At 40.8% G+C, this 14209-nt stretch overlaps 1 protein-coding gene across 3 annotated transcripts in view; it reads left to right on the forward strand.

Annotated features, from left to right (window-relative positions):
* CDK14 (cyclin dependent kinase 14) overlaps positions 1-14209 on the forward strand; it is a 632242-nt gene that overhangs the window by 106760 nt on the left and 511273 nt on the right. Inside the window, exon 1 of one of the 3 annotated variants that reach the window (XM_021102364.1) lies at positions 13928-14083. The exons of the other annotated variants lie outside the window; for them this stretch is intronic. The gene's annotated coding sequence lies outside the window, so the exon portion shown is untranslated. Of the gene's footprint in view, positions 1-13927; positions 14084-14209 lie in introns of those variants that run through there. 3 annotated transcript variants of the gene reach the window in all.

Below are 14209 nucleotides of genomic sequence, written 5' to 3' on the forward strand. Positions count from 1 at the left end.
CCTACACAGAGTTAAAAGAATGAAACATTTCCCCTATACAAAGAAGTGTTGGATGGACATACCAAGTGTTAAAAAAAAATTGAAAGTCCTTAAATACTTGAAAATTAGCTGCTACATGTTACTTTATGTTTATTCTGATAGGTGGGGTTAGTTTTAGTTACAATTAATTGCCCACAGGATTATATGCTTATCTTACATTTTTGGTGTGTGGGGGGGTCTCTTGGAGAAGAGGTCTTCAGAATCCTCTGCTGGTGATATTTTCATTTGTACTTGCATACACTGTTCTAACAGTAATTGCTTTTTATTAGTATTTATGTTATTTTAATTTCATTCCAATTGCAGTAATAGTACAGTATTGAATTCTTCCTGTAAATTTCTTACTATGAAAATACCATTTCTTAGTTGTACTAACTTATGCTATTTGTATATAGAAGTAAAACACTTTTAGCACATGGAGGTTCTGAGGCTAGGGGTCAAATCAGGGCTGTAGCGGCCAACCTACACCACAGCCACAGCAACTCCAGATCTGAGCTGCGTCTGTGACCTATACCACAACCCATGGCAGCACTGTATCCTTAACCCACTGAGCAAGGCCAGGGATCGAACCCACATCCTCATGGATCCCAGTCGGGATCGTTAACCACTGAGCCACAAAGGGAACTTCAAGAAGTAAAAGACTTTTGTAGATGAGAGAAAGAGCAGAATGGTGGTAGTTTCTTTTGATTGAGATTTAGCACGTGTGGGTCAACTCTGCTTCTACATAGATGTTATCAGGGATGATTCACCACATTTTTATAAGAAAGCCAGTTATTTGTGTATATTTTGAAATCTGATGCCTCGGAATTTTATTCCTTCTTTGATCAGATAGAACATTTTGTTTAGTGCAGTCTTAGAAGACAGAGTCCTGCTTCCTGATTGGCATCAATTATCTTAAAACATCCCCAAATTTTGTGAAAATACATGCTTTCCAATTTAGAACTGTTTATTTGAAAGGTTATGTGTTTGCTCCTGGCAAAATTGATTCTTGATGAGGTTGTTGTTGTTGTTGTTTTTAAATCTTTTCTTGCCCAGTTTCAAAGAGCAGCTGTGAATACATTATGTGGCTGATTTTCCTGTGAGTGAGTAGGTGTGAAGTTCACCTCTTCCAGCATTCACTGCTTCATAATTTCTCTTGTGTGTCCCAATGGTAAAATCTCTTGTTTTCATTCTAATCTGTTCAATAAACTTTATCTTGAAAGTTTCATTATGTAACCATGAGCTTTCTGTTCTGACTTGATTCTTTAGAAGCAGCTTTGTAGTTACTGTGGAGAAATATGACAGGGAGAAAAGGAAATTGATAGAAAAACAGATAGATGATAGGTAGATAGATAGGGAGTGAGCTAAACTTTCTCATTAAAACCCATAGAGTACTGTGAATCCATAGCTCCTTCTGCCTGCAGCCGTAGAAAATATCAAGAAAGGATATAGGGTAGCACTTATAGCTGTTAAAAAAGTGGTTGAGCAAGTGGTTGAATTTCATGGAATGGTGCACAAGCACAGTGCAGTTGCAAAACAAATAGAAATAGAAGTTCTGGAGAAGAATCAGTAGGAACTGATGGACTTAAGGAATGACCGAGAAAATGAACCTGACAGCCCACAGCTGATACAGAAGGAAGTGCCCAGGCTGATCTGAATCAAGAGAACCAAGACTAGACCTCAGGCAGAAGTCAGGGCCCCAGGATAAAGGAATGTCTGTGATACCTAAAGGCTTAGTGCCTGGTCAACCCTAAATATACGTTATGCTTATTACTGGGTTGTAAAAGCCTTTGTCTTCCTGAACTCTATTCTAAGCAGTTTATATCCCTGTTAGCCTCACAATAAGCCTCTAAGGTATACAAACCATTAATATTATCCCCAAATATATCCTGCCCAAGGTGTGTTTTGTCTGATTCTTGAGCTCCTATTCTCCATCTAGCTATTCTGCATCCAAACTTCCTTGCAGTTAGTGCTCCATTGTACCTGTTTATACGGTTTCAACAATGATGCTGTCTCTTTTGTCCTTATCAAACCTGTTTTGTCTGTCCGAGTTCTGAATTAAAGAGCTCTGGTGGAGGTGAGGGGAAATATCTGAAACATTTGGTCATTACCTGGTTGTGGCTTCTCATGGTCATAGGTTCTTGCTGGCACTATAATTACTTTGTGCCCATAGAAGAAACTGGTTGTGATGGGGGTCAGTCAAGAAGAATGAACTGAATTATTATTTTTTATTTTATTTATTTACTTGTTTATTTATTCATCTTTTTAGGACCATCTTTTTAGGATGAATAAAAAGATTTATTCATCTTTTTAGGAACTTCCATGGCATATGGAAGTTCCCAGGGTCGAATCAGAGCTGGAGCTGCCAGCCTACACCACAGCCACAGCAATGCAGGATTTGAGCCACATCTGCAACCTACACCACAGCTTGAGGCCACGCTGGATCCTTAACCCACTGAGAGACTCCAGGGATTGCATCCACATCTTCATGGATACTAGTTGGGTTCATTACCGCTGAGTCACAATGGGAATCCCCTGAATTATTACTTTTAAAAAAACCTTTTATGTGAACTGGGCCTCCCTGAATGATTGGGACGAATGATGACTGTTGAGGCAATCAGGTACTTCAGGGGATGATGATAAAACTAAGTTAATCACTTTGGCCTTTGTATTGTGGTAAAACCGCACCTTCCCTAAATTAGAATCAATATGGGGGAGAGGAAGGAGAAGTCAAGGTGATCTCTGAATTCCCTGTGACTTGCTGTTGTAACAATTCTCAAAGCTCAGTTTTCCTTAAGCAATATGAAAAAAAGAGCTTGGTTTTCTATGTCCAGGGAAACTAGGAAAAAACACATCTTTGAACCATATGGGCAGACTGTGTACATGGAGTCCCTGGAGTCCACCCAAATAATCTTCCACCAGAAGGGAGAAAAGAACCATTGTTCATGAGGGTTCAAATCACGGAAATCATTCAACTCTTCTAGGCTGTGCGCCTATGATATCACAAAGCTTCTTTGTTAAATTATCAAGTTACATCCAAATATCGATGATAACAATTACTGTGCTCAGAGTGATCATCGCTAGTCTTTGGATATACGCCCCCTTCCATCATCTTACCTATTGAATTCTTTGTGACTCTAGTATTCAGAATTTGATTACCTACAGTGAAAATTTGCCATTTGCTTAATCCATCATTCAGAAGCCTCCCTCTTCCTGAACTTCCTTAGTATTTTCTTTTACTTCTTCCATGACAATTATTTCTAGTATTATACCTATTTGTGTCAGTACTTGTGAGAGCACCCGTTGTGTCTCATTCATCTTGACACCCCCTATAGAGCTTAATCTAAAGTTCAGTAAGTGCCTGGTAAATGAACTGAACATGGAAAAAATCCTTTTGCAATGAAATATAGAAAACGTAATTCACTTTAGGTCTTCTTAGCACTTTCTTTTCATACACTATCAATCCCTAGTGTACTTTTGTGGCTTTCTCCAAAATCCCCTGGCTATTAGTCCTTTAATTTTTAATAACCCTCTTTCCTTCATGGTCAAAAATCTTTAAGGCCCAGACTGGTTTTACAAACTGATTTACCTTTCATATTTCCTATGGTATTTCTTAGCTGCTTCTGGGTAGTGATATTTACCAGCACTTTGTAAGTGGTATCTGCAAGGCCAAGTCAGTTTATTTCCCTTAAGGTACTGTGCCTAAAATTCGAATACATGCTGTCATAGCAACATGGAGCCTGGTTAAAATAATTAGTCCAAGCATTCAGGCACCTTATAGGTGCAGATAACTGCCTAATAGGCCATGCTTCATGACTTATGGAATTCTACAATTTCCCCTGAAAATTATAAGGATAAATAAATAAAATAATATATATAATTTAGTACAATTTATAGAAATATTATATATATAGTAGGTTTGTGAAATAGCTTTGTAAAAACCTTCATCTGCTATTAAACCTTCCTTTCCTGCCATCATGTAAGTCAACATCAACCTTAAATCCTCTTTTCCTAATGTTTAAAGCAGCATATCTACAGTTACTTAGCTCTGGCTCTGACATTAGTGCTTCACCATAGCTCCGTATCCCTTTGTGCATGTATTTCCTTGTGTACTAGCACTAGTACTCTGGGTTACAAAGAACTGAAAATCAACTTGATGATGCTAAAGAAAAAAAATGGGATTTTTGGGGAGGATAGTGTGGCAGAATAGAAACAAGGACTGAACAGCCATGCTCTAGAAAGTCAGATAACCAGGCAGTTGGTCCTCAGACTGGGACTGGAATTCCATGGTATCAGCGCTGTCAGTCTCTTGTTCTCGTCTTTACTCTTAGTACGTGGTAGTTCAGGATCCCTGTCCAGTTTCTCTGCAATTGCTAGAGACTCTGACACTGGTTGCTTCTAAGCCAGTGCTTTCTCTGCTTTGCCACCATTGGGGTGGAGGTATAGGGTGCAACTCAGATCTGGGTGGAAAAGTCGCAGGGATGGCTGACCTAAGTTGGATCCCTTGTCTGCTTGTAGACAGGGCTTAGCCCTCCCTGGACTGTGGTGGATGGCATTGGGGTAGAGCCAGCCCAGGCAAAGAGAAAAGATGTGCTGACCATTCGGAACAATTGGTTCTACTTCTTTTTGGAAATAGGAACCTATCTTATTATTTTGGGGGGAAACCTATCTTATTCGAAAAACATTTTGCAAGGAGTGGCAGGATAGATTTTACTAATATTTGGGTGCTGCTCTTCTCACTTTTTGATTGGGTACAAAAGGAGTGTAGGGATAAGTGAAAGCATTTCAGAGTTGTTATACTCCTGCTACTTATGTGTTTTTGCAGTGCACCTCTTTCTCTTTTGCACCAGTGAGACTGGACCAGTTGTATGATCAGATGACGGTTCTTTCTTAGACAAATGCTCACTTCGGTTTGCTTTCTTTTCTTTGAGGATGATGCACTTGTGGTTTCAGAATGATCTAAATGATACCAGTACTAACTTGAAAAAGTAAATGCTAAGACATGGGCCACAGGAAAGTTCATTACATTACATAGGTGCACGTATATTCCTATCAGTTGTTTCTTCAGTTGGTTATCTTTTCATTATCATGGGTTTTTATTATTGAATGTACAGCATTGTTAGCCCTTCTTTCTCATAGTCCAGCATCGTGTTTCATTTCCTAGATGTATAGATGATACAAAGGAAGCACATTCCTTAATGGATACTTTTTGTTTTGATGAAGTTACATATTAGATCAGTGGCAGGGTATTTCTAGATTTAAAAATGCCAAATGTGAAGTGGGTTTTTTTTTGTTTTGGTTTTGGTTTTGTTTTGTTTTTTTGTCTTTTAGGGCAGCACCCGAGGCATATGGAAGTTCCCAGGCTAGGGGTCGAATCGGAGCTATAGCTGCCAGCCTGCACCACAGCCACAGCAATGCAGGGTCTGAGCCGTGTCTGCGACCTTCACCATAAAGCTCACGGCAATGCTGGATCCTTAACCCACTGAGTGAGGCCAGGGAGTGAACCCACGTCTTCATGGATAATAGTCGGGTTTGTTACCGCTGAGCCATGACAGGAACTCCCAAATACAAAGTTATTTCTGTAAGTTTATTTGGCAGCCTCTAAATTTTAAGAAAGTTTTTTTCCTTTGGGGATTTTCTTGATTTTCTAACAAAGTGAAATTTTACAAAGCAAGGATAAAGTCTCTAAAAGCAGTAAAGCTGACTTATAACCCTGAACTGGAAAACTTTCTTCACTCCTTTTCATAGGTAACTCAAAAACTTAGAGAAGTTTAAAAAAAAAAAATGATACCTGGCTCTTTAAGAAGCTTTTGATAGTCATAGATTTGTAGCCTTTGTCCTTCCTGGCATCCTGACATCAGGGAGAGAGGAAAACCCTCACATCTTTTCTCCACGCCTTTGCCTTTCTTCTTGCTGCTACCTGAGGATTTTGTGTCTGCTGCTGAAATCTTATAGTTTAATTCACATTTCTCAGATCATGTTCGTTCTATACCTTTGGAACTCTCTGATACTGTTCTTTTGTGAATGTGATCATAATAAAATCTTACATCTGGGTACCTTAGCTCCATTTCACACCACGTGAAAAGTCCTGTTGTGTTTCTGCTTGGGTGTTCATAGGAAAAACTATGCTGGGCCATGTAAATGCCCATGCATTTTATATATTACCTGAATAATTACTAACCACATAAATAGGCATGCACATGCATGTAGAAAACATGTAATATGTATTTTAAGGCCAATACAAGTTTTACATGACAGGGATTAGAAATGTAACTGAGAAGAAGCAAAGACTGAGGTGAGATGCATGCTGGTTGTTACTCAGGGTAATTGAGGACGCACAGCAAGGAAACACAATACAGGAAAGACGAAAATTGTTCCCGAGAAAGAATTAGGCTGAAACCTTGCATAGAAACCTAACTGTGTTCAGACATCAGATTTTTGAAATACTGGCGAAAATAAGACCTGTCTTTTAATTATTATAACCTGTATCTACCTGTTTCTGTTACTTAATTCATTATTCTTAACCTTCCACACTGCTTTTTAACAAACATAATTTAAAGCTCCCCTGCTTTTACTTTATTTATTTGTGGACTTTTTTTTTTTTTTTTTTTTTTTTTTTTTTTTGTCTTTTTAGGGCCACGAGTGTGGCATATGGACAAATGGAGGTTCCCAGGCTAGGGGTTGAATCAGAGCTAGAGCTGCCGGGCTATGCCACAGCCACAGAAACGCAGGACCTGAGCCACATCTGCAACTTACACCACCCCTCACAGCAATACCAGATACTTAACCCACTGAGTGAGGCCAGAGCTTGAACCTGCATCCTCATGGTTACTAGTTGGATTCGATACTGCTGAGCCACAACAGGAACTCCATAACTGAACTTTTTTCACCTGGACATGTTTTCTGCAGTTCATGGGGACCAGCACAGGATATATCTCTAGCCAAGATACATTTATATAGTACATCTGTTGTATGCAAGACCTACCATGAGCACTGCACAGAATGCTGAGATAAAGAGGATATATGATATACATATGGCCTGTGTGGTTTTGTTTGTTAGGACATTAAAAAAAAATTATTATTAGTGCTCAGGATGCATGGGTTTTCACTGGTCTGTCCTCAGTCTTATTTTCCTCATAAATAATCTTGTTTTTAAGGTGCAGTTTAACAGAATGCACCATTATTTCAGAAACAGATTAATTGGCTGATGGAATTATCTGTACTTACTGATAAAATTAGTTCATCCCCCCCACCCCCCGAATCTAGAAAACACTCAACATTGTTTTGTATTAAGATGAAAATTCCAAAGTTTCCATAAAATGCCATGAATGGCATATGAATGTTTTTTGGTATGCTGTTAAGAAATGGCTTTTAAACATTCATTTCAAACTCCTCCAGAATTTTATAGTGTTTCGAGAAAGTATTTTAAGTAAATATTATTTCTCTGAATATATGGGGATATAAGTAATGACTGGCATCAGTGGAGAAGAATTAAGTCATAAATTCTTTAGGGCTAATTAAAAAATTAGGGTTTATGGGAGTTCCCTTGTGGTGCAGTGGGTTAAGGATCTGGTTTGTCACTGCAGTGGCTCAGGTTGCTGCTGTGGTGGGGGTTTTGATCCCTGGCCTGGGCACCTCCAAATGCTGTGGGCCCAGGCCAAAAAAAAAAAAAAAAAAAAAAAGTCAATCATAGGTGTTTCCATCGTGGTGTAGTGGTTAACGAATCCGACTAGGAACCATGAGGTTGTGGGTTTGATCCCTGGCCTTGCTCAGTGGGTTAGGGATCTGGCGTTGCTGTGAGCTGTGGTGTAGGTTGCGGACGCAGTTCAGATCCCTGCGTTGCTATGGCTCTGGTGTAGGCCGGCGTCTACAGCTCTGATTGGACCCCTAGCCTGGGAACCTCCATATGCTACAGGAGCAGCCCAAGAAAATGGCAAAAAGACAAAAAAAATAAAAATAAAAATAAAAATAAAAAATAAAAATCAGTCATAATGTGAACATTTCACTGTATAAATTTATAACAGAAAGACATTGCCAGGGTTACATGGAACTATAATATTTTGAAATTGGGCCTCTTTGGAGGGAAATTTCAGTCTTTATAATTTTTCAAAATAAAATATTTTCTCTGCTTTAGACTTAAAGATTTAATCAAATTAACTCCTAAGGAGGATGGCTTATTTTAGGTTTGTATGCATAAAGTAGCCTTTTTTCTTACTCTTTCCTAATCTTTAAAAAGTTTCCTTATTTAATATTTTCTTGTCTTTGCTTGGAAAAAAAAAAAAAGCCTGTCTCTATCCTTTTTCCTAGTACTTTTTTTCCAGGTTCAGTTTTCTCTGGCTTCATCTGTCTGTAAGCCCCTATTTGTGTAAAGGTCAGACATCTGGCAGCCTCATATGTCTGAGATAAGTCCTGTGTAGATTGATTTGAAACAACAGTTTCTGCGTAGATGAGCAGTACCACAAAGTCTGGAGGGTAAAACTTGTGATCAGTGGGTGCCTAAGCTAATTTCTCAGGAGAAAGTTCCTAGTTCTGCTTTGAACCCATCATTTGACTCAGACCCTATTCACAGTCTTCTAATAAGCCTGCTTATCTAGTTGCCCAGGGCAGAGATGGTTACAGAGGCTGTGGCAAGACTGAGAGGGATGTGGTGCTGTTAATAGAACTGGTACATTTACGGCCATAATGAGAAGGAAAGCCTGATGGCAAAGAGAGAATGAACCATCCAAATAAATGAATCTGAAAAACTCCTATGTGTCAGTTACTGAGGTTGGGAGCCAGTGGCCCTGTACAGATGCGGTCACTGACTTTCATAACTGATCCCATCATCACTTCAAGCTTTTTTTTTATTTTTATTTTTTATTTTTAGGGCCGTACCTGTGGCATATGGATGTTCCGAGGCTAGGGGTCTAATCTAAGCTACAGCTGCCAGCCTACGCCACAGCCACAGCCACGCCAGACCTAAGCTGCATCTGTGACCTATACCACAGCTCATGGCAACACCGGATCCTTAACCCACTGAGTGAGGCCAGGGATCGAACCTGCAACTTCATGGTTCCTAGTTGGATTTGTTTCCATTGCCCCATGATGGGAACTCCTCAATTCAAGATTATATTTTGTTTATTATAAGCCATTGAAAGTGCCAGAGAAGTGCATAACACTTCTTAGAAATTGAAGAAATTATATAAAGGAAGGCATTTCAAGGGATCAATTTTTGTTTACTTGCAAAAGTGACCAAAGTAAATGTTAGTATCTAGCATTCTTGTCACTTTCTTTCCTATCTTCTGAATTCAGGGAGGTGGTGTTTTGATAAAGCTTGTTTATCTCTTCTCTTTGAAGACAGACCCTTTCTTTAAATCTCCACTATTGTTCTTCTGTGGTGTGGTTTCATACACATCTCGATGTATATTCTTTTTTTTTTTTTTTTTTTTTTTTTTTTTTTTTTTTGCTGCACCTGTGGCATATGGAAGTTCCTGGGCCAGGAATTGAATTCAGTGCAGCTTCGACTTGTGCCACAGCTGTGGCAGTGCCAGATCCTTTCACCCACTGTGCTAGGCTGAGGGTCAAACCTACACCTCTGCAGTGACCTGAGCCGCTGCAGTCAGCTTCTTTGCCCCCTGTGCCACAGTGGGAACTCCAAGATATTCTTAATAGCAGTGGATGATGAATCCTGGAAGACATGAACTTGATTAGTTTCCCACTTTGCCCTTAGCCACTATCTTTATTTCTCTTCTATGGCCAAACTTCATGTATAGTTGTATGCATCCGTTGACACTGTTTTTTTGCCTGGGCATTCTTCCCACACATTTCTCAGGCTCCCCATCCATTTCCACTCTATGGGAGTCCACAGAATTTGTTTGAACTACTGTCAGCAGCAGCTCCTCCTAATACTTATTTATATAACAAGTACCAAGGGCTGTTTTAGGAGCTGAGGAAATATAGGAGAAAACGTGAGGAGAAGTCTAGGCTTCTGAGTAGTTTGTGTTCTAGTAGAAACGGAGAGGAGGAAGGCAAACTAGTACATACATTAGGTAGCGAAGAAGCAAAAACAGTGTAATGTCATGGGGAGGGAGGGCCGAGAGCTGAGGAGGGATGCTCAGGGAGGGCTCAGAGGGGGAGATTCCTGAGAGCCACCGGAGTCCTGAGAAGGAGTGGGCTGGGGAAGAGCATTCTGGGTGGAGAGTGCAGCTAAGACAAAGATTCCTGAAGCAGAGGTCTATTTTTGGAAAAGCAACATTGAAGCCTTGTGGGGTGGCCCTGTGGGGTTCACCTACCCAGGGGGCTCTTTAGGTCACAGGCTGTCCGCTTCAGGCCCCAGTCAGTGATGACTGCCCAGATGTGCACCAGGCCCTCTTGCCTCAGGAGCACTCGTGTGGGGCACAGTTGTTTCACCAGAGGCCACCTTCCTCCTTGGCTTTCTCCCATCTTCCCCATCCTGCCTCCTCACTCCTTTTCTCTGAAAGCGTGTCCTCAGTAAATTAGGTGAACAGGAATCCTGGCTCAGCTCGGTTTCAGGACACCCTGACCCAAGACACATAAGTGACCTTTTCCCCTTTTTATCTGGGCTACTCAACACGTTCTGCCTACTCAACACGTTCACTTTGGTGCGCAAAGATAACCCAAAACTCCACATGTAAAACAACGAACTCATGGAGTTCCTGCTGTGGTGCAGTGGTTAACGAATCCGACTAGGAACCATGAGGTTGCAGGTTCGATCCCTGGTCTTGCTCAGTGGGTTAAGGATCTGGCAATGCCATGAGCTGTGGTGTAGGTCACAGATGCACCTCGGATCCTGGGTTGCTGTGGCTGTGGTGTAGGCTGGCGGCTACAACTCCGATTGGACCCCTAGCCTGGGAACCTCCATATGCTGTGGGAGCGGCCCTAGAAAAGACAAAGCCCCCCCAAAAAACAGAAAAAACAATGAACTCATAATTGCCCCTCTTTGTCAAGATTTTGTTCTTCCTGTATTTACCTCTTTAGTTTGTAACCTCACCTTTGGCCCAATAATTCCTAAGAATCCAGAGCTGTGCTGGACTTTTTCCTCACCTGATTCCCCGTCCAGTCAGTCAAGAAGTAGCTCATACTGACTGTCTCTCACCTCCTTTGTTTTTTTCCATCTTCATTTTTATTGCTTTAGCTCAGGGTCTTGACTCAGTTCAGGGTCTTCATTTCTCAGGCGGCCTCCTCACTGTCCCTTCTTCACGCCTTTAATCTGTTTTTACTCCGCTTGCCCGTTTGTAAAATGAAAAATCCCATCTAGCCACTCCACCACCTTGAGTCGTTTAGTGCCTTCCTATTCGATTAAATGGCCACTTCCTGTCAGATAAAATCCCTAACTTCTTAACCTGGCTTATGGGGGCCTGTTGTGCTCTGGCACTGAGCCATCTCCCCCACGGTTTCCTCAGACAGCTTCTAGGTACAGGCCTTGAACCCTTTAGTCCTGTCCTGTTCTTCCTCAAATGCCCATTTCCAGCCGTGTCTGCAAGCCTCAGCTTTATTATGTTGCCTCCTCAGTGATGTCTTCTGGGAGCCATCCAAGGAACATTGTTTGTACCCGATTAAGTGCTCTCAAAACACTCATTTCAGTGTATTGTAATCACTTGCTTTATTTTTAACCACTCATCGGGTTCCTTGAATGCAGAGAACACGGCTGTTCACATTGCTGGGTGCGTCAACACAGGTTTGTTGAATGAATAAAGGAAAGAATAAAGGAGAAGGTTATTGTGTTGTTTGTTGGTTTTTCATAGACTAGTTTAGTGAATGCAAACGTTGTATCTGCCTTTATCTACCAGCTCTATAGAAAAGACATGTTGAAACTACGTAAATGAAGTGACTCAAAGATAACACTTCTAGATTTTTGTCAGGGGACATTGAATGATCTAAACCCTAAAATATGGAGTTGGGAAATTCATTAATTCTTTAAAATTTTTATTTAACATTTGCTGGATGCCTCGATTGTGTTGTATGCTATGGAGGAGTGAAAAAAAGATGCCGTTGATACAGGTTTGTTCCTCAAGGGCCTTCAAATGGGAAGATGGCAGTACTATGACAAAGTTTTATGAGGCAGCATATGATTAAATCCTAAATGATTCCAATAAGAAGTGCTGGTGGTTCTGAAGAAGGAGTGTCTTCGTGGGCTGCAGTGTTGAGTAATCCTCAAACAAAACTCCGGATTCTTGAAAGACTTGTTGAAACAAGGTCTTGCTCCACAGAAATGATGTTCGTATAACTCAGAGTAGTTTTCAGATATTAAGGAGACAGTTTGCATGCTTTGGTGAAGGGGAAGTACGTGATATTTGTGTAGGAGAACTTTTGTAAGACTTATGAATGGGGAGTTCCCATCGTGGCGCAGTGGTTAGCGAATCCGACTAGGAACCATGAGGTTGTGGGTTTGTTCCCTGGCCTTGCTCAGTGGGTTAAGGATCCGGTGTTGCTTTGAGCTGTGGTGTAGGTTGCAGACGTAGCTTGGATCCCGTGTTGCTGTGGCTCTGGCTCTGATTCGACCCCTAGCCTGGGAATTTCTATATGCCGCGGGAGCGACCCTAGAAAAAGGTAAAAAGACAAAAAAAAAAAGAAAAAGACTTTTGAATGAGCTTTTGTGTTGCAGAAAAAATTAAAGTTCAGTATCTTCTCGGTGTTATTCAAAAGGTTGAAGGCAAAGATGGTTTGCACATGGGGGATAGGGAGATGATTCCTTTAAACCAGTTAGGATGTGAAGGGAAAAGTGCTTTTCCCTGAGATTTCTGGTTATAACTGTCCACCTACTTCTGGGAGCTCTGGAGCCATTGGCCACTTAGCATTGACACCGTAGTTACTTCTTGTATTTTAATTTCTTAAGTGAATATCTGTGAGGTCAGATTTCATGCCTGACTTTTAAAATTTCTTATCTCATGTATTTTTCAGTTGTATCCTTGTGTCTTCATCTAATCTGTACCCCCTTTTTGTGTGGGGGGGGTTCTTTTTTCCGAGGCTAGCAAAATACTTTAAAACAAGGATGACTTGTAGATCATCCACTCTCCTGTAGGGGTCGCTATGAGAGTAGCAGTTTGGCATCCTTCCTTGCCACCCAGCGCCCTGTGGTATGACTTGACACAATTACCCTGAGGATTGTGAGATGTGGTCTGTATTGATATTTTACTCTTGAGGGTGGTATGAACTATAACCCCATCAAGAATTCTGCAGGCTCATAACTCTGTATTTTATCACTTTGGTTCCATAGATGCTATACCTGTGCTTTTTTTTTTTTTTTTTTTAACCTCCTATATTTGGTGTATGGTTGTTTTATTAGAGTTCTCCTCATGCCCCATTTGCATATGACAAATCTACACACATAGACACATTCAACCATTTTAGTGGCTTTTGCAGCACAAATGATGGTAGCCTAAACTTGGCCTTCTCTCTGACCTCAGATTACTGTTGAATGGGGTTGTCACTCAAGACACTTCTTGGCTTGCCCCAGAGCTTTTAAAAAATTGAATTGAGCGTGATGAGGTGCATCCCCTTGATTAAATGTTTTTCCTCCTATGCAATCACCATTAGCTGTTTGGCTCCCATTCTGTATTCTTTTGAAGCAGCCCTGCATTGGCAATCAATATCTTTCTGAAGAGACAGTATGTTGTGAATTGCCTGGACAGCATATGCACGGTTACTTTGGCTGCAATGCTGCTGCAGAGCCCGGTTACTCTGCCTTCCTGGGAACTCCACAGGCAAGTCCATCGTGTTTGGAGAAAAAAAAAAAATTAGATTCTTTTGGGAAAAAATTAAACTGTTAAAGCTATTGACGCTGAACACTAGCATGTCCTTTGTGTTCTTCTAAACTATTTTTGGTCTTATTTCATTGAGATTAGGTTCTCTAGGTGATTTCTGGGTGTTTGGGTTTTTTTTTTTTTTTTTTGCTTTTGCTTTTGCTTCCCCCTTTCTTGGTTGTAGTACGGCCGTACCATTTCAGCTTGCTAGTGCAGAAAGATGTGAATTCAGTTGCTGTATGAGCCTGGCCTGGTGCAAACACATTGCTAGGGACATGTTAAAGAGTTCCAGGTGATTTGAGCCCAGGAGAGACAACAGCAAAACGGTAAGACAGAGCATGCTTAAAATTAGAGCAAGGGTTTTAATTTGGAGCATCTCGGCAAGTCTGAATCCTGACTCACTCATTTACAACTTGAAAAGGATTCATTTTGTGCTTGTCATTTAACTCACC

Source organism: Sus scrofa, chromosome 9 (genome assembly GCF_000003025.6).
Source record: "Sus scrofa isolate TJ Tabasco breed Duroc chromosome 9, Sscrofa11.1, whole genome shotgun sequence".
NCBI lineage: Eukaryota > Metazoa > Chordata > Mammalia > Artiodactyla > Suidae > Sus > Sus scrofa.